Source organism: Eriocheir sinensis, chromosome 41 (genome assembly GCF_024679095.1).
Source record: "Eriocheir sinensis breed Jianghai 21 chromosome 41, ASM2467909v1, whole genome shotgun sequence".
Lineage (NCBI taxonomy): Eukaryota > Metazoa > Arthropoda > Malacostraca > Decapoda > Varunidae > Eriocheir > Eriocheir sinensis.
Window position 1 is genome coordinate 2,485,176 of NC_066549.1, and position 19,508 is coordinate 2,504,683.

The following is a 19,508-nucleotide window of genomic DNA, read 5'->3' on the forward strand; positions in this document are numbered from 1 at the left end:
AATCGTCAACATCCTAATTTAACCATACATTCAAGTGAGATAGATAGATAGGTAGATAGATACAGAGATAGATAGACAGACAGATAGCTACAGAGATAGATAGATAAATAGATACAGAGGTAGATAGATAGCTAGATACAGAGATACATAGATAAAAGAGATAGAGAAAGGGAAAGAAATGAGGAAAAGAGAAAGAAATGAGAGGAGAAAACACACTTGAACGCACGCTCTCTCTCTCTCTCTCTCTCTCTCTCTCTCTCTCTCTCTCTCACACACACACACACACACACACACACACACACACACACACACACACACACACACCTCCCCCCCCCACCACACAAACCCACAACACTCCTAAACACACGCACACACACGCACCTACAACCCTTCCTCCTCCTCCTCCTCCTCCCCCTACACCCACGGTCACTCTCACTCGTCACCTCCGCGGACTCCCTCGCCGGCACCTGTGAGGGTCGCGTGAGGGGCCCAGGTATGGCTTTCACTCCCGCCACCTGGCTGATGATGCTGTGATGGTAGAGATGATACTGATGCTGCTTCTGCTAAGTCACCGCGGACGCATCTTCACTTGAACCCCACTGCTGCTGTCATTATTCTCATTCCTATTCTCATTCTCTTTAGTAGTGTAAGCCTTAGTATTCGTGTTATTACAAGTATTAATAGTATCCTTGACGTTATTCCTGCTATCTTTTTTTTTATTATTTGTTAAGTAGACTTTGACCTCTATTCAGGAGCAGTAAGTAGCGGGCTTTTTTTTTAATATTTTTCTTTACGCCCTTGAACTGTCTCCTTAGCTGTAAAAAAAAGAAGTTTATATTCCCTAAATTATATGGCACAGTGACTTAGCGTGTGTGTGTATGTATATGTTTGTGTGCGTGTGCGTGTGCGTGTGTGTGTGTGTATGTGTGTGTTCCCGCCTCCCAGCTCGCTCCTCTCGTTATGTGGATCACCGCGCACCTCAACCTAAGTGTAACAATGAATATGCAATGACCTGTCTAATTGAAATGCATCGCTTACCGCGCCTTAGAGCCCATTACCGGGACGCAAATGGCCGCGCGGGGAACGGTAATGCGTATGTTGTGTTTTTCGAGGGCTGACGAATGGAAGTGGAGGAGCTAGGTGGCCGGAGCAGCAGGAGACGAGAGAGGAATTACGTCATACGGAAGAGACGGCGGCCCACTCACTCACTCCTCCTGCACCCCACTCACTCACCCACACTGTAATTTGCCTCCCTGCCTTGCCTTGTCTTGGTATCTGTCTGTCTCCTCCCTGCCTTGCCTTGCTACGTGTCTGTCTGTCTGTGTCTTCTCTGTGTCTCTGTCTGTCTATCGAGCTGTATGGCTGTCTGTCTCTGTTTGACGGTCTGTTTCTGGTGATTTGTCTGTTTTTGTCAGTTTTTGCGTCTGTGCTTGTGTGTTTCTATGTATTTATGTGTCTGTTTGTCTGTTTCTATGTGTCTGTTTGTCTTTTTCTGTATGTCTGTGTCTCTAAGACTTGAAAACACACACACACACACACACACACACACACACACACACACACACACACACACACACACACACACACACTCTCGTCAGTCGTGCCCACTCGTACTTTCATCATTCCTCTCTTGTTTATCCCTCTCCTGACCTCTTCCCCTCAACCTACCTACCTTCCTCTACCCTCCTCCATCCTCTACCTCTCTCCCTCCCCCTCTCTCTCTCTTTCGTCCTCCTCTATTTTCCTTTTCTTCACACGTCAGCTCCTCCTCTTCTCCTCCACCTCCTTTCTCTTTTTTTTTGTGTGTGTCTTTCTCTCTTTCTTCAAGTGTTCTTATTTGTCCCAACATTCTTTTGCTTTCCTCTTTTCTTTATTTCCTTTCTCATCCTTTGTACTGTGACCTTGCTCCTGTTGTTTTTCCTTTCGCTTGTAATATCTCCCTTGCGTGTCTCTTTTTACTGTCTAATTATCTCTTCGTGTTTTATTTGTCGTTACATTCTTTGCCTCCTCTTTGGTTTTATTTCCTTTCTCAATCTTCGTCTTTTATACTGTGACCACAGCGACCTTGCTTCCCTTCGCTTGTAATAATATATCTCCAATGCGTGTCATTATATTTAGTCTTCTCGCCTCTTCGTGTGTCTTGGCTTCCTCTGTTTTTTTTTTTATCTCCTTTCTCATCCTTCGCCCTCTATGCTGCGACCTTGCTCCTGTTGTTCCCCTTCGCTTGTAATAATATATCTCCCCTGCGAGTCTTTATATTTAGTCTTCTCGCCTCTTCGCGTGTCTTGGTTTCCTTTTTTTTATTTTATTTCCTTTCTCATCCTTCGCCCTCTATGCTGCGACCTTGCTCTCGTTGTTCCCCTCCGCTTGTGATATCTCCCCTTCGTGCGTGCCGGCTTGCTTGCTTTCCGTCCCGGGGCTTCGATTCATCTTCCCTTGACGCCATTACCTTCTCTCGCCCACCTCCTCTTCGCACCTCAGCTGACAGGTAAGGAAAAAAAAATAATGAAGTGTTGAAAGAGTTGATGGACACTCACATTCTCTCTCTGGCTCTGTGTGTGTGTGTGTGTGTGTGTGTGTGTGTGTGTGTGTGTGTGTGTGTGTGGGATCACCACACCCACACACACACACACACACACACACACACACCGCACCTCCTCCCTCCCTCCCTCTCAGCCATTACTTGCGTCTTTTGAGCCATGAATACATTACTTGTCGATTCCAGTTTGCTCAGGTGTGTGTGTGTGTGTGTGTGTGTGTGTGTGTGTGTGTGTGTGTGTGTGTGTGTGTGTGTCTCTGTTATCCCCCTACCCCCCCCACAATCTCTCTCTCTCTCTCTCTCTCTCTCTCTCTCTCTCTCTCTCTCTCTCTCTCTCTCTCTCTCTCTCTCTCGTCCATATTTCCCTTTTTAATCACTTTTCAAGATGCAAAACGAGAGCAAAAGAAGAAAAAGTCTAGTGATTATGACGGCACAAGTTTCCCATAAAAAGATGAGAAGAGAAAACTGAAGATGAATACGAGTAGACGAGCAGAGGATGAAAGCAGCAGGAGGAGGAGGAAGAGACAGAGGATGAGGAGCTGAGAGATCGGAGGAGGAGGAGGAGGAGGCGGCGGAGGAAGAGACGGTGCGTGAGAGCATAAATCATGACCTGGTGATGAGCGGTGTAAAGCTGTAAATTACTCGGTGGTGTGGTTGGCGGATGGCTGACTCTTGCGTTTGTTGGTGTTGTTGTTGGTGGTAGTGGCGTTGATGTCGTCGGGATGAAGTTGAGGCGCTACAGGAGGTGATGATGATAGTGGTGTTGTTGATTGTATTGGTAATATTGGTGTGAGCGAGATGAAATAGATGATGGAGATGGCAGTGTTGGTAAAAGTTGAATAATGGAGAGCGGATAATGGTTAGTGATAGGCCAGGATGAGCAGGAAGATGCGGAGTGAGAGAGTGAGTGTGTGAGAGAGAGGATGTCATGATAGGGCCGGTAATAAGAACGAAAATGATTGTGGGCGTGAGTTTGATGGAGTGTCAATTCATGAGGAACGTATTGACGGTAAGACCTGTTCGATTCGTGGCGGTGGAAGGCTCTGTGATGTTTTCCTTTACTCTCTTCAGACGAACAACATTTTTACGGGGATGTTTTTCTTATTGAGGTCGTGGTCGTGATGTCTCCTTTACCGTAAACTTATAAAAAGAAACAATAGTCGTGGTCGCGGTGGTAGTGAAAGTGCGCCTTGGGGTACTGGTGGTCGCAATAGTAGTGTCGTGTTGATGGTCGTGGTGGTGATGGTGGTGGTGGTGATGGTCGTGGTGGTGGTGGTGATGGTCGTGGTGGTGGTGGTGATATCAGGTCGTGGTCGTGGTCGTGGTGGTGATGGTCGTGGTCGTGGTGGTGATGGTCGTGGTCGTGGTGGTGATGGTGGTGATGGAGGTGGTGGTGATGGAGGTGGTTATGGGTTACAAAGCATTCATCATCACATTTTCCCTTGAAACTTTAATATGACCTCACGCGATACACCTCCACAGACCTCGCAACATCTACTACGAGTTATTAGCAACCAAACTGCTGGCTATATACTGTCTATTCTAAGTGTCGCTATTCATGGACGATTTGCCAAAGTTCGATTATGGTTTGGAATGAGTTTTTACACTGACTGATGTCATAACTACTAGCTACTCGAGATTGATGATGCTAATAACCCCGTCCGGTGTTTAGGGAGTGTGTGATGTTTCTAAACACTCTTGTGAACAAAACTTTCTTAAACTACTCGTTGGATAGTTAAGGTTAAGTTTCCTCATGCACTCTCCCAGCAACAACAACAACAACAACAACAACAAAAACAAACAACAACAACAGCAACAACAACAACAAAAACAACAACAACAATAATAACGATAATAATAGTAACAATAATAATGGTAATAATAATAATAAATGATCTTGTTTTAACTGTCCTCTCGAGTCCGAGGAGACTTTGCATGACAGCTAAATAAGTGAACCTGTTAACCTCTGCCCCGCCTTTTCCCAGTCCCGTCTCGTGTTTGGAGTTGACCACTGCACCACACAGCTGTTACGACCGCCCCCCCACCAATCGCGTACCCTTTGAATGCCTGCCCCGTACCCCTTGAGCTGCATGTACCCCACTTTAGGAGCACCTGCAGAGAGAGGGTTATTCGGACCAGGTGAACACCGTGATACGTTATTAAAAGGTCAAATTGGGGGCATATCTTATTGCTGCGCGTGGCTTCGGGGCTCATCTCCGTCGCACTGGCCCTTGAGCGTTGGTTTATCCCAGAGTTCAAGTGTATATTAGCAGTTAAGACCTTAGATTTTAACTGGATAGATGTATAATTGAGGATATTAAATGATGTAGCTAATACTACCATACTGCTTGCTCCTATAACAAGAATAATAAAAAAAGCAGTGTTAATAATAATAATAATAATAATAATAATAATAATAATAATAATAATAATAATAATAATAATGTGTTTCCTCGCGGCGGTGTCAAAAGTTAGCGCACGGGAGCAAGGCGCGAAGGTCATGCCGTGTCCTTGCTGTTCCCTTACCTCGGATAGCTCTTGACCTCCCGCCCCCACACCCTCCACCCTCCACTCCTCCACACCCTCCACCCAGAGCTCCTCCTACACTCCACCAGCACCTCCTCCACCCTTATCTAACCCTCTGCAACTCTCCTCCAACTGCAACTCCCTACTACTACTACTACTACTACTACTACTACTACTACTGGTACTACTACTACTACTACTATTACTGCAACTCCCTCTTCAATTTCCCCATTCCCACGTACCGACATGAACCTCCATACTCTGCAACTCCCTTCAACTGCAACTCCCTACTACTGCAACTCCCTTCTACCACTACTACTACTACTACTACTACTACTACAACTCCCTCTTCTGACTCCCTTTTCCCACGCACTTACCACACGCACCTCCCTACTCCCTACTGTGAATTTCGCAACTTCTGAAAAATTACGAAACAGCTCCCGCGGGATGGTTCCTCTGACCTTGCCTCACCTTCCCATAATGCCTCCGACTTCTGTGCTTGGGGCTGGCCTACATGGGCGGCGGGCTGTTACGGTTGCCTTCCTGGGCTCTCGATCTTAAGTGGCCCCGCGCCCTCCTCCCCTGACCTTCGCCTGCCTCCTGAATTCATTAGGTCCTCCCAGCTGTGTTCGGCCAGGTAACACGGGTTGCGGGGACGGAGCAAGCTGGGCCGAGGGAAGGAGATGCGAGACAGAGTACGTGGAGGCGAGGACTCAGCACTGGTCAGGGGAAAGAAAGGGCTAAACGGAAGGATTATGACCAAGTGAATGTAGAATGTGCCCGAAGAAGCGGCAATGTGTTGAAGTGAAGCAGGGAAGCGAGAGAAAAGGAGATGCAGTATAGAGTACGTGGAGGCGAGGATTCAGGACTGGTCAGGGCAAATAAGTGACTAAACAGGAGGATGGTGAGTAAAAGGACTTAAGAGACACGCAAAGAAGCGACGAGGTGTTGAAGTAGAGCAGAGAGGCGAGAGGGAAGAACCAGGAGGAGAAAGATGACTAAACTATTGTGGAACGCATGCCAAGAAGCGATTAAATGGTGATGAGATGATGACCAGAAGAATATAAAACGCATGCAAAAGAACGTCGCGGTGCTAAAACGGAACAAGACGACGAGAGGAAAGAACCAGGAGGAGGAGGATGACTAAACTAATATGGAACGCATGCCAAGAAACGGCTAAAAATTATGAGGAGATGACCAAATGGAGGTAAAACGCATAAAAAGAAGCGTCCAGGCGTTTAAATGAGCAGGGAGGAAGGCGAGAGGAAAGAACCAGGAGGAGGAGGATGACTAAATGAATGTAGAACGCATGCCAAGAAGCGACTAAATGATGATGGGATGATAACCAAAAGAATAGAAAACCAGTGGAAAAAAGGGTCGAGGTGTTAAGTGGAGTAAGAAGACGAGAGGAAAGAACCAGTAGGAGGAGGAGCGACGAAACTAATGATGATGGGATGATAACCAAAAGAATAGAAAACCCGTACAAAGAAGGGTCGAAGTGTTAAGTGGAGCAAGAAGACGAGAGGAAAGAACCAGTAGGATGAGGATGACTAAAAGAATGTAGAACGCATGCCAAGAAGCGACTAAATGATGATGGGATGATAACCAAAAGACTTGAAAACCCGTGCGAAGAAGGGTCGAGGTGTTAAAGTGGAGCAAGAAGGCGAGAGCGAAGAAACTGCTTTGTCCAATGATGGAAGACCCGATGACTGTTGAGGCGAGGCGCGAAACAGCTTTCACAACATCGCCTCAGCCCCCTTCATCACTGCCAGCTCCTCACCGCCGTCTATTCAGGCCGCATGAAAGCAAAATTACACGTCTTAAATGCTCCTTCTCTTCTCACATCGTCCTTGCCGTCACCTGAGCCTTCACCGCCGTCACCACCACCACTATCATTGCACCAAGATATGTTACCTGTTTGCATCCCGTTACGGTCCCATTACGGAGACCATTGCATAGATTTTAGACTATACAGGATTGGACGTGGTTCTTCATGATCGAATTTCCCACCGCCCGCCACCATCACCAAGGCACCAAGATATGTTCCCTGTTTGCATCCCTTTACAGTCTCATTATGTCGAACAGAACATGCATTTCAGGATGGGACGTGGCCCTTCATGATCGACTTTCCCACCGCGTTCTGAGTACATTTTTTACATACTAATTCTTACGTACAACTTTTCCCGCGCTCCCTCAGCCTGGACATAATTTACGGGATGCATTTTATTATTGAACTCGTCAGGTATATGTACTCATAAAATAAAATAAAAAAGCCTTTGCCATGTGTGAACAGTCTGCGAAATGTTGTCTCTTGTCTTGTTAGCATTATAGATTCGTGTCATAAGGAATTTACATCTCATCAAATCATTTCAACCAACCGTTCTCCTTTGAGCAATAAATATTTTGCACTATCTTTTAAAATTAGACATTTGTAAGCTGTCGGTTGAAATTGGTAACAGTGGACCAGCCCGCCAGCACGTGGTCATTATTCACATTGTAACTGCTTTCCCGGTATCACTTTCGTTATGAGTATTTATCAGTCGGATAAATTCGTACACTGGATCAAGGCCCAGACGCCGAACATGAAGTCTGCTCAAATGAAAATTAGTGAATGTAAAGTTTCCCTCCCGAGCAGCCCGCGACCTTACAGAGCAGCCCGCGACCTTACAGTGAAACTCTCGAGACGTGACAGCGGTATTGGCGGCGCAAGGACGAACAGGCCCTGATGGATGACTAAGAAATAACTCTGCACTTATCTCGCCCCTGACTGAGGTAAAATTCGTGATGATCAATGGAAGCACACCATGCAGCTGAAAGGAGGCACTGAAAACATTCCTTACCTCCTGTCACCGTCCAAGCGTACAAAGAGCAAGAGAATATAGTTATATGTGTAACTTTTGATATGACGACCAAATGAAGGGCCAGCAAAATTACAGTTCTGAAGCGCTGAGTCACCCTTGGCATCACCTTGCATCTCCTTACTCCCTAAGGCGACATTCTTCCCTTCCTGCTGCCTCGTCGCAAAAACTGGTAAATCCTTGAGTTCTAAAAAACGTCACGATCCCAGTTATTTGGACGAGTTAGTAAGACTTTCGATTTTTTTTTATATATGTAAGAAAAATTGAAAGTCTGAAAAAGAGCTATAATCTTAATAAATAACAAATACCTAAAAAAATAAAAAATACATCATCCTTTCAACTTGTTATCACTTAATGAACAACAAAGTATTCAAAATTGAATTGAAACCATGCTTTCAGACACATTAGCTTCAACTCCGTCAAAGACTGCCTGCTTCTCGACCATGGAGCACTTCCACACATTGAATAAGGCAACAGAGTAAACACGAATATAGAAAAGCTCTTTGTTTGGCATTCTGTGGAAACTGTATTAGTGTTAAGCGCGACTCGACATCAAGGCTCAGGGGAGATATATTGTGGAATTATCGGAGACATGCAAACATGGGACGGCGACAATGAGACCTCGTGCCCAGGCAAGACTGCATTAAAATGAGGAGTGAGACAGAGCGATAGCATATCACATAAACTGTTTACAGTGTGCTTGATGATGTAAAAAAAGAAGAAATAAGGAAATTATAATAGGAAACTAATATCTAGGTAATCTTTAATTTGAAGATGACATTTTTCTCCTTGTCCAGACTTGTCAGAACATGGGAAGATGATTAAAAACTGGGATCTTTTTCAAGTAGGGTTACATATTAATAAACTCCCCTGAACCAGGACAAAAGGTGCTTCAGACTGATCTGGAATGATTCCGGAAATCAAGGTATTTTATTGAGAGGCTCCCTTCCGCTGTGCGTCGAGTGTAAGGGTCTTCAATCCGTGCAATGCCCTGTCAAGACTAATGAGACACGGACGCTGACCAAGCCTCAGTAATGGAAATTGAAAAGTACACAGAGGGATGGAGCGTCCTCCGTCCCCAGTGTGCTCCGTTTTGAAAGGTGGTGCAAATTGTTTATTGATCATTAGAAAAATGTTGGTTAAATAATTCTCTAGCACACACCTAGCCAGCACTCGTACGTGCCTTGTAGACAAATGAAAACAGGAGTTAACGGCCCAACCAAAACAACTAACGAAAACCATTAGGCAGCACCTTCAGCTGGCACTGTTGTGCTGCCCGGGGCACCCCAGCCTTGTTTTCCTTCACCCGCCGCTGTCTCCGCCCCGCCGCCGCCGCCTCCCCGCCACCCGTGTGTTGCCTCCCTCGTGTAGCCTCGTTCTAATTGCCACCCACCGAGGATGAGCATATTTGTAGACGTGCGTGTTCGCGAAAATTTACGAGCCGCGCACACTATTGAGGCGGTGGATCATTTCGACAGCGGTACACATTCACAGCGGCCGGGGGTGTGGAGGGAGCGCGGCCTACATGTGCTCATCTACATAAATCTGCTCCCGCTCCTTCATTTCTCGCGGGAGGCGGCGGCGGAGGGCTCACGACATCTGGGCCACACGGCTTTCTTGGCCTCGTTTGTCCGGGCAAAAGAAAATAGGAATGTTGGTTGATGAGTAAATGTTAAAGGGGGCGTGTGTCTAGCCGAGGAGTTTGAGTATAGCTTCTGTTTTCGTTTAAAATATTACGTGATAGTGGTATCTTTACTGTGGGTGTTGGTCGGGGGGGAGGGGGGGGGGGTGAGTGTGTGTGTGTGTGTGTGTGTGTGTGTGTGTGTGTGTGTGTGTGGTGGTTAGGCGAGTACACAGACATAAGCGTGTGTCTGTGGTATATATATGGACACACGAGGGTAACCGGAGAAAGGGTTAACAGAGGTTATCTCAGCAAGATCATTAGCATCGGACGTCCACGTGGCCGGCAGTCAAGGGCTGGAGCGGCTTTGGAGTGGAATAATACGTGTTTGACTCCGCTATGAAGAACAGAAAAGGACTTTGAAGCCATGCATTGGGCCTGTGTAAGCCTGGGAACCTGCCACTCGACGTGACCTCTCCTCCCCGCGTGACCCCGGCCCGGCGCGGGAGGAGGTGCATTACTGACTCAGAGCCCCACAATGCCCGGCCCGCGCCCCGCCTCCCACGGCTCTCCATCAGCTCGGCAAAGACAGCTCCGTTGAGTAATTAGACTCTGACTAACGTGCGACGACCCGTGGGTCGGTAGGTACACAGTCCATTTTTTTTGCTCCCTCGCTTTTTCTCTTTCTCCCTCTCTCTCTCTTTCTATCTCCTCTCTCTTCCTCATACTGAAATTATCTTTTGAAAGTATTATGAAATTTATGGCTTGCTTTCTCCGATATTTTTCTTTTGTTTGTTTCTTCACAAAACATTGACGAAAAGCAAAATTTTGTCCAAGTCAATAATGTTTGCCCGCACACAGCAGTGTTGACCTGACGCACACCGGCGGTCCGACGAACAGTACTCGTTATATTTCATGTTCTCTACTCTCGCGGTAATACCTGTTTTTCTTTACTAATTTTAATACATTATTTCACCCACCCACCCACACCCACGCCCGCACACACGACCACGCACACACGCGCACGCACGCACATGCGCTCGCAAGCACACACGCGCGCGCGGACGCGCACACACACACACACACACAAAAACTTTATTGACAACTTTATAATTCGAAATTTCCAGCATTAATGGAAAAATCTAGGATTGTATAATAGGAGCAAGAAATGAAAAAAAATCTTGAAAGGAAAAAATATTAACAATAGTAATAACATAAATAACTATAATATTAATAATAAAAGTAACAATTATGAAGCGATAATGATAATAACGATAACACTAATACAATTAGGGCACATAATAATAATGATGATTAGTATTTTATTATCATTAAAAGTAATAATAATATTACAGTAATTCCTTACCGAGTGGAGTGGGAAGAGTATTTTCATGAAGTTCCATGATTTCATGTGTGTGTGCGTGTGTGCGTGCACACAATTTCTTAGTAACTAGGGATCATATGACTGCAAAGCTATCATTAAATAGCACGCAAGTCGGAACCTCACGAAAAATAGTAAACAGTTGATATTAATGATAATATGAAGACAACAACAGTGTTCTCGCCAGCAGGAGGCGGGAATGAGCGGTCGCGTCCTGGCCAGGCGCAGACTCCATTGAAGGCTGAATATTTTCTTTGTACCGTTGTACCTCTTTATGCTGACAGGCCGATGAGCTGTGTAGAAACTGCTCAGCTGTGTTGTGTGTTATGAACTGAGGGAACGGTGCCAGTGGGGCTGGAGCGGCGATAATAATGATAGTTATTGTTCTTGTTATTCTTGATTATTATTATTATTATTATTATTATTATTATTATTATTATTATTATTATTATTATTATTATTATTATTATTATTATTATTATTATTATTATTATCATTATTGTTATTATATAATCACACACACACACACACACACACACACACACACACACACACACACACACACACACACACACACACACACACACACACACACACACACACACACACCGCCCGCGTCATGTACCCTCAGCCTCCTCTCTGCCGCCTCTCGTGCACCCAAGAGCCACGAATTAGGGGCAGTTTCGGGGCGTTCGTGTGAGGCGGCCGCTGCTCCCCTGCTCGGTTCACACGGCGGGCGAGGCGGAAGCGGGCGGCAGCAAGGGTTGGGCGGCGCGGAATGAGGGCGGGGGCAGGGGATAGGTCGTGTTTGTAGTCGATTAAACATTCTCCATTAGTCGGCATTTCCATGAGAAAAGAGCGTCCCTTGTTCCTGCGAAGGATCGGAGGGCCGGGGAGGGAGGGGAGGGGAGGAGAGGGAGAGGAGGGAGGGAAGGAGACGCTTAGCTTTCATACACTCCTCCTGCCCTTCGTTCAACGCCTCCCCGCTGCTTCCCCGCTACTGAAGAGGGAGAAAAAAGAAGAAAAAGAAGAGGAGGAGGAGGAGAAGGAGCACGAGAACGAGGAGGAGAATGAGAAAGATGAAGATGAGGAGGAAGATGAGGAGGAAGATGATGATGATGAGGATTAGGAGGAGGACGAAGACGAGGAGATGGAGGGCGACGAGGAAGAGGAGGAGGAGGAGAAGGAGATGGAAAAAGAGGAGGAAAGGAGAAGGAGGAGAGCGAGGAGGAGGAGGACGAGGAGTAGAACGAGAAGAAGAAGAACGAGGAGGAGGAGGAAGAGGAGGAGGAAGAAAAAGAGGAGAAAGAGGAGGAGGCACTCACGCAGGTGGACGCAAGGGTCGGGAGGTATAAACAAAAGAGGAAAAAAAAGCCAGAAATAAGAAGAAAAAAAAGTGGAAGAGTGAAAATCAGACAAAAAATTCCATACAGATTGTCAGCCAATGAGAAATTTAAATGAAGCAAACAGCGCCCTCTGTACTGTTAGACAAGTGGGGGGGGGGGGGAGGGGGAAGGGAAGGGGGGAGGGGGAAAGCAAATGGAGATGTGAATAAAGGAAAGAAAGGGAAAGGAAAGGGAAGGGAGACAGAGAGGGAAGGGGGAGAGGGAAGAAGAGGAAGAGGAGAAGGGGTAAGATGGATGGGGAGGGGGGAAGGGAGAAGGAGAGAAAGGGGGGGGGGAGAGCAAATTTAGACGTGAATAAGGGAGAGGAAGGGGAGGAAGGGAAGGCCGGTGACAGAGAGGGAAAGGGGGGAAGGAGGGGGGAAGGGGAAGGGGAGAAAGGAGGATGGGAGGAAGGGGTAGAGCAAATGTAGACGTAAATAAGGGAGCGAGGAATGTGAGGAAGGGAAGGGCGATGAGACAAGAGAGTGAAGGGAAGGGAGGGACTGGCCGGCTGGGGAAGGGGTTAAAGGTAAGGCTAATGAGAGACTGAGACAGGTGAAGGGTTGAGCCAGGTGAGCTGTGTTGTGTGACTCCCGTAACCTTCCTGCACCTTCCCTACCTTCGCCTTATCCAGCCTTTCTCATCGCTTCCTTCCCCTTCCTACGCCCTTCTTCTTTTCCATCGTCCCCTCTCCTTTTCCATCCCTCCCCTTCCCTTCCTATCGTCTCCCTCCCTTTCCATCGTCCCCTCTCCCATCGCTCACCCTCCTTTTCCATCCCTCCTCCTCCCTTCCTATCGTCTCCCTACCTTCCCATAGTCTCCCTCCCTTTCCATCGTCCCCTCTCCCATCACTCACCCTTCTTTTCCATCCCTCCCTCTCCCTTCCCATAGTCTCCCTCCCTTTCCCATCATCCCCCCTTACTTTCCATCGCCCCCTTCCCCTTACCATCGCCCACTCTCCCTTCACAGCGCTCCTCCTCCCTTCCTATCCCTATCACCCTTCCTCCCTTCCCATCGCCCCCCTCCCCACCCTCCATCTCTCCCACAGTCCTCAAGTTCTCTCCCTTTGCATGCTCGTCCCATTATCTCTTCAAAATTGCAAAAAGGCTCATCTGTTTGGGGCTCCTTATTATTTTCCTCCTCCATCACCTGTTATCTATTCCACATTATATTAATAGGAGGGTTTCGGGCGTTCATTGGCCACTCCTGTATCATTCATTACCGTCCCTTCCTGTTTATTTTCCTGCATGCTTTCTTATTCTTTTTCATATTTATTTGCTAAGAGCTTCGGTGTTTTCAAGTGGACGAAATATCAACGGCTGAATCTCGTCACTGAAACGTTAAAACTCCTCGGAAAAAACGTACTACATGGGCGCGGGTTTAGAGGCCACGCTCGTGTAGAAACACATGTACCTGTCCGCCTTAATGGACTTACCCAGGTGAGACGCCGGTTAATTGACAAGGATATATGGCAAAGGCACGCCGGCGACCACATGAACCCGCCCAGGCTCTCCTCACTCGGCCCTTCCAGTCCACGCTTACAGCCTTACCCAGCCACGGCCATCTCTCACCCTCATCCATCCCCTTTTGTTTTGTTCTCCTCACTCGGCCCTTCCAGTCTACGCAGAGTTTTTCTTACCGGACTCACAGCCTTACCCACCCACGGCCATCTCTCACCCTCATCCAACCCCTTTTGTTTTGTTCTCCTCACTCGGCCCTTCCAGTCTACGCAGAGTTTTTCTTACCGGACTCTCAGCCTTACCCACCCAAGCCCATCTCTCACCCTCATCCAACCCTTTTTGTTTTGTTCTCCTCACTCGGCCCTTCCAGTCGCCATCTCTCACCCTCATCCAACCCCTTTTGTTTTGTTCTCACTCGGCCCTTCCAGTCTACGCAGAGCTTTTCTTACCGGACTTTCAGCCTTACCAACCCAAGCTCGTATCTCAACCTCATCCAACCCTTTTTGTTTTGTATTTGCTTTTTTTTTGTTTTTGCCTTTGGGTTGCTTTCTTTAATGAGGAGGCGGTGGCCGAGTGGTTTGCGTACTGGTGTGGTGAGCCTGGGGACCTAGGTTCGAGTCCGACCGATGCAAGCTTACAATTTTCAACCATCGCCAGGTAGCGGGAGATTACCAACATGCTGCCCAGATTTCCCATCAACCCTAACTTCAGCGATTTTGGCCAAGAGGAGCACCGGGGGGCAGCACGGGCCAGGCAAGAGTCATACATCACGGGAACCACTGTAAATAAAATTCGCCCGCACCACTAACGGGCAGGGGTCTTCCAAGATGTCCCTCAGGAAAGCCTACCCGCGCTATAAGCAGCACGTAAAAAAAAAGAAAGCCAGTCTCTCAATCTTATTTACTTTCCAACCCATCTCTCAATTGTACCCAACTTCCAGGACTTCCCTCTTAACCTTACCCAACCAAGCCCATAAAATAAAACTCGCCTGCGCCTTTTTACGGGCTGGGGTCTTCCAAGAGGCCCCTCAGGAAAGCCTACCGGCGGTTTAGGCAGCACTTGAAAAAAAAAGCCAGTCTCTCAATCTTATTTACTTTCCAATCCATCTCTCAGCCGTACCCAACCTCCAGCCCATCTCTCAACCATACCCAACCAAGCCCATCTCCTAACCATCACTCTCAGTCTTCACTCCCGGTTCCACATCACTCGTAACTGTCATCATCCATTTCGTTACCTTAACTGCACAAAACTGATTCCCTTCTCGGCATATTTAGCACCTTGGCAAGTCTTTTTCATTCCATCCACGTCTTCCACTCCTCTATAGATCCCTGAAACTTTACTCTCTCTCTTTCCTCCTCTCCTCCCTTCTCTAAATCATCGTCGGTCTTTCAACAATCACATTTCAAGGACGCTCATCATTTTACCCACCTGCCTCTCCCTAATCGCACGCACCCACCCTCCCTTCCCATCGCCCCCCTTTTCTTTCCCATCGTTTCTCTTCCTTTATAGCGCTCCCCCCTCCCTTCCCATTGCCCCTTTCTCCCTTCCCATCATCCCCCTCCCTTCCCATCGCTCCCCCTCCCTTCCCATCGTCTCCCTCTCCCTTCTCATCGCTCCCTCTCCCTTCCCATCGCTCCCCCTCCTTTTCCATCGCCTCCCTCATCCTTCCCATCACTCCCCCTCCATTCCCGTCGCCCTCCTCTCACATCCCAACGCCCCCCTCTCCCCTCTCATCGTCCCCCCCCTTTCCAGCATCCTTTCTCTCCCCCCTCCCCACACACACACTCCGATGAGACCCAGAAGCACCCACAACCCAAACAAGGTCATATACAAGGAAGAAAGTACTATTGATGTCGGGGACGCCTAGTATAGGAAGAGGAATGACGGACAGACGGAGATAATGATAGGTGGCAGAAGGCAGGTGAGTGAAGGAAGTGGAAAGCGGAAAAGGGCCGAAGAATAGAGTTGTATATATGTGTGACAGAGCTGAGAGGCGGAGGAGGCAAATAATGGAAAAATTAGAGGATAAGTTTTGGGATAAGGATAATGAAGTGTAGAGGCGTGTGGGTAATCAGAGAGGGTGAGAACGGAGGCAGTGAGGTGTGGAGGAGGAGGAGGAGGAGGAGGAGGGGGAGAAGGAAGAGGAGGATGATGATGACGGTAGGCAATATTAAAGACGATGATATTGGGGAGAAAGAGACGGCAGAGAGAAGAAAAATAAAGAAAGAAGAAGAGAGAAAGAAAGAAGAGAAAAATAAAGAAAGAAGAAAAATAAAGAAAAAAGAAAAATAAATAAAGAAGAATAAAGAAAGAAGAGAAGTAAAACAGAAGAGATACATTTAAATAGAAGAGTAAAGGAACAAGAGAAATAAAAAAAAGAGATAATAAAAAAAACAGAAGAGAAAGCAACAAAGAAAAAGAAAAAGAGGAACAGAAGTGGAAGGAGATATACAGAGAAGGATGATGATGAGAAGGATGACGGATGAAAAGGAAGAGAATGATGCTAAGGAAGGCAGAGAAAAAAGATGAACAAAAGAGGAGAAGAAGGAGGAAGACAAAGTAGAAGGAAGGAGGAGGAGGATTAGGAGAAGCAAGGAGAGCTGTAAGAAATAGAAACAGGCAAAGGAGGAGGAGGAGGAAGATAATGAAAAGAACGAAGATGAAATGCAAAAAAAAAAAAAAAAGGGCAAAGAAAAAGATGACCAGAAGAGATGGAGGAGGAGAAGGAGGAGGAGAAACAGAAGGGGAAGGAGCAGGAGGAGGAATGGGAGATGCAGGGAGAGCCGTAAGCAGAAGGAAGAGAATGAGAAGTAGGAGGAGGAGGAGGAGGAGGAGAATGAGAAGGAAGACAAAGTGGAAAGAAGAAGAAGAAGGAGGAGGAATAGAAGCAGGGAAAACTGTATACCGGAGGAGGAGGAAGAGGCGGGGACGGAGGAGGAGGAGAAGGAGGAGGAAGAGGAGAGCACAGGGTCGCAGTGGGTGGCGTGGGCGGAGGGCGTAAGGAGTGGGGTGGGGGCGAGCTAGTGACGCTGAGTGGGCTGCGGAGATCACGCGCCGGGCGGGGTACCAGCGGGCGCCCATCCCTCTCTGCCACACTTAGTCATAACGCCCTTAAATTATTGGCAACACCAGCTTCCAATACCCGAGAGGATGGCCGCAATAAGTTACCGAAAGCCGGGTACACGATGGGATTCAATGCTATATATCTGGTTGATGCTCCGTTGGTGAGGGTTAATGTGACTGCCTCGATCCTTTTCCGTGATGCCGCCGCCACGACTCCTCAAGTGCCGCTTAATTCGAGAGTCAGGCCGCCGCTGCTTCCCCGTCCTCGCCGCCGTAACTCATCGGGGTAATGAATTAGAGTGTGTGTGCTAAATACCGCAGGGAGTGTCGGGTAATTGTTTCTTAATTCGAGTTGGGCGAGGCACGGAAACGCAGGCTAAATGTCCTCCTTTCAGACGAAGATTGCGGCTTTTACGGGCGGTTTCGGGGCTGGCTACAAGCGCTAGTGGAGATACACGAACCGGCTTTCTCTTGTTCTTGTTCCTGTTCCTTATACGAACCTAAACGCACAAATCTCGAACGTGAAAAGTGCAAAAACGAGTTAACCCGAAGCCACTTTTGCGAGTCTCGGTCCGTTTGTTTACATCGCGGCGCCGCCATCTCGGAGCTTTATCGTCCGGCACTTGATGTACAATTATATTTCTTCCTTCTTGAGCGAAATCGTGAGCGCCGCTGTACCTTGACGCTGAGGCACGCAACTTTCCGCAAAATAATGCTTTAATGACCTAATCAGTGTCTCTCGCGGTGAGTTATATGTAATAAATTTGGCGGCGCGGACGAAAAATGTTTACCCATGACGTCATTAGGGTTGCCGGTTCAGTGTGCCCGAGTATTGGTTTAATATATAATGTCTTTGGAGTATGTGTGTGTGTGTGTGTGTGTATGTGTGCCCGGCCCAAGCTTACGTCGTCCCCGGATATCTGATAAGGGAGTGTGATGATTAGCTTTGGGTTCTCGGGGCGGCGTCTCGAGATGCGGGGGAGGAAGGGAAGCGGAGAACCTATAAGCGGACAACCACAGGGGAAGAGCGGCGCGTAGGACTCCCTGCAATCCCTCCGTGCGCACGACGCGTTACGAGAATCATTTCATTTTATCACCGCCTCGCTCCTCCTCGGCGGTGCTGGCCATCAGTTTTTTTTAGTTTTTTTATTCTGAGAGGGAGGAACGAAGAGCTGAGAGTTTTTCGAGTTATTATTTTCTTATCCTTCTGTACCACGCAGGGAGGTATAATAGTACAGTATGTTTACTTATTAATCATCACAGAGCCGTTTTTTTATGGAGATTAAGGAGGCAAACAAATAATCGAGTAAAAACGAACAAGAAAAAAGTGTCTACTACAATGCCGGTCTTGCAAAAATTAGTAAAAAAAAAGTCATCATCAGATTACCATTTAGTGAAAGTAAACCAAAGGATTCAAATTCTCATATTATTCAAGAGATTACTAACTTTGTGAATCGCGTGCCTGGGTTCGAATCCTGACCTAGCCAATCGAACTGTTAAACCACTTTCTCCATCAACTCAAACTATTAAAAATTGTTACGAATAGATGGGCTGACGGGTCTAAGGAAAAGCAAATAAGATAAGCGACCACGGCATCCTGAGTGACGTAATAAAGCCATACCCTAAAGACCGTATTTTAAAACACCATCGCTTCTCACATCAACTGTTTCTAAAGGTCAAAGAGGGGATCAATCTGGTTTTCATGTGTTTTTAAGGTTCATGGCACAGAAGAAGGGTCAAACTACCACCAGGGTCATAAAACTACCCCTGGAAAGGCCTACAGCTCCTGCGAAAGCCTTGTCAAATATGTGAACTTGGGCGACGAAATGTTTTAAAATACAAACCTAAGGGTCTAAGACAATGGCCAAGATAGCGAAGAAAGAACACTATGACAAAGGAACTGGAACCTAACTTGATATAATTCTTCATGTCAGATTGTACAGTCATATAAACAACGGGCACTGGTGAAGTCGGTGAAATAGTGAACGAACACCATAGACAGCGCAGAGCTAGTATATTTCTACGCATTAATGAATTGATTTTTGTGAGGAGCTACATATAGTCACGTCCTTGCTATCTTATTGTTTGTTATTTATAGTTTTTGCCTTTGAGCTGTTTCCTTTACTGTAAAAAAGGGGAGCTGTTTCATGTGTAGCAGCTAACCAGTTTTAGGGTAACGGTGAGGCGGAGTAGAACAGGATGGCAGGTCACAGGTAGAAAGTTTAACAATCACACCACCCCTTCCCCCCAAAGACACAGCGGCGCCTCATAAGGACTATGGGACATGCCCTTGCCTCTTGCCCCTTGATCCTCAGGTGCCGCTAGGATACCCGCCGCCCTGCCCGTACCGCCCCAGCTCGTATATGGTAGCGATGTGCACACTCCACCAGGTTAATTGGTCGCCGACGTTACCAAACTGTCGTACTCAGCATTTTGTGATTGTCGATTTCAGACCCAAAACTGTCGTACCCACACCAATAAAGATATTCAATTATGCTGTGATTGTCAATTTCAGCCCCAAAACTGTCGTAGCCACACCAATAACGATATTCAATTATGCTGTGATTGTCAATTTCAGCCCCAAAACTGTCGTACCCACACCAATAAAGATATTCAATTATGCTGTGATTGTCAATTTCAGCCCCAAAACTGTCGTAGCCACACCAATAACGATA

At 47.1% G+C, this 19,508-nt stretch overlaps 1 long non-coding RNA gene across 2 annotated transcripts in view; it reads right to left on the minus strand.

The window, feature by feature from the left end:
• Positions 1–377: 377 nt before the first annotated feature.
• Positions 378–19,508, minus strand: part of LOC127009503 (uncharacterized) — a 63,882-nt gene continuing 44,751 nt past the window's right edge. Inside the window, exons 3-4 of one of the 2 annotated variants that reach the window (XR_007762024.1) lie at positions 2,344–2,481; positions 378–2,200 (exon numbers count right to left, since the gene is read on the minus strand). This is a non-coding gene — a long non-coding RNA (uncharacterized LOC127009503). Of the gene's footprint in view, positions 2,482–19,508 lie in introns of both variants that reach the window. The other variant, XR_007762022.1, reaches the window with a different exon arrangement.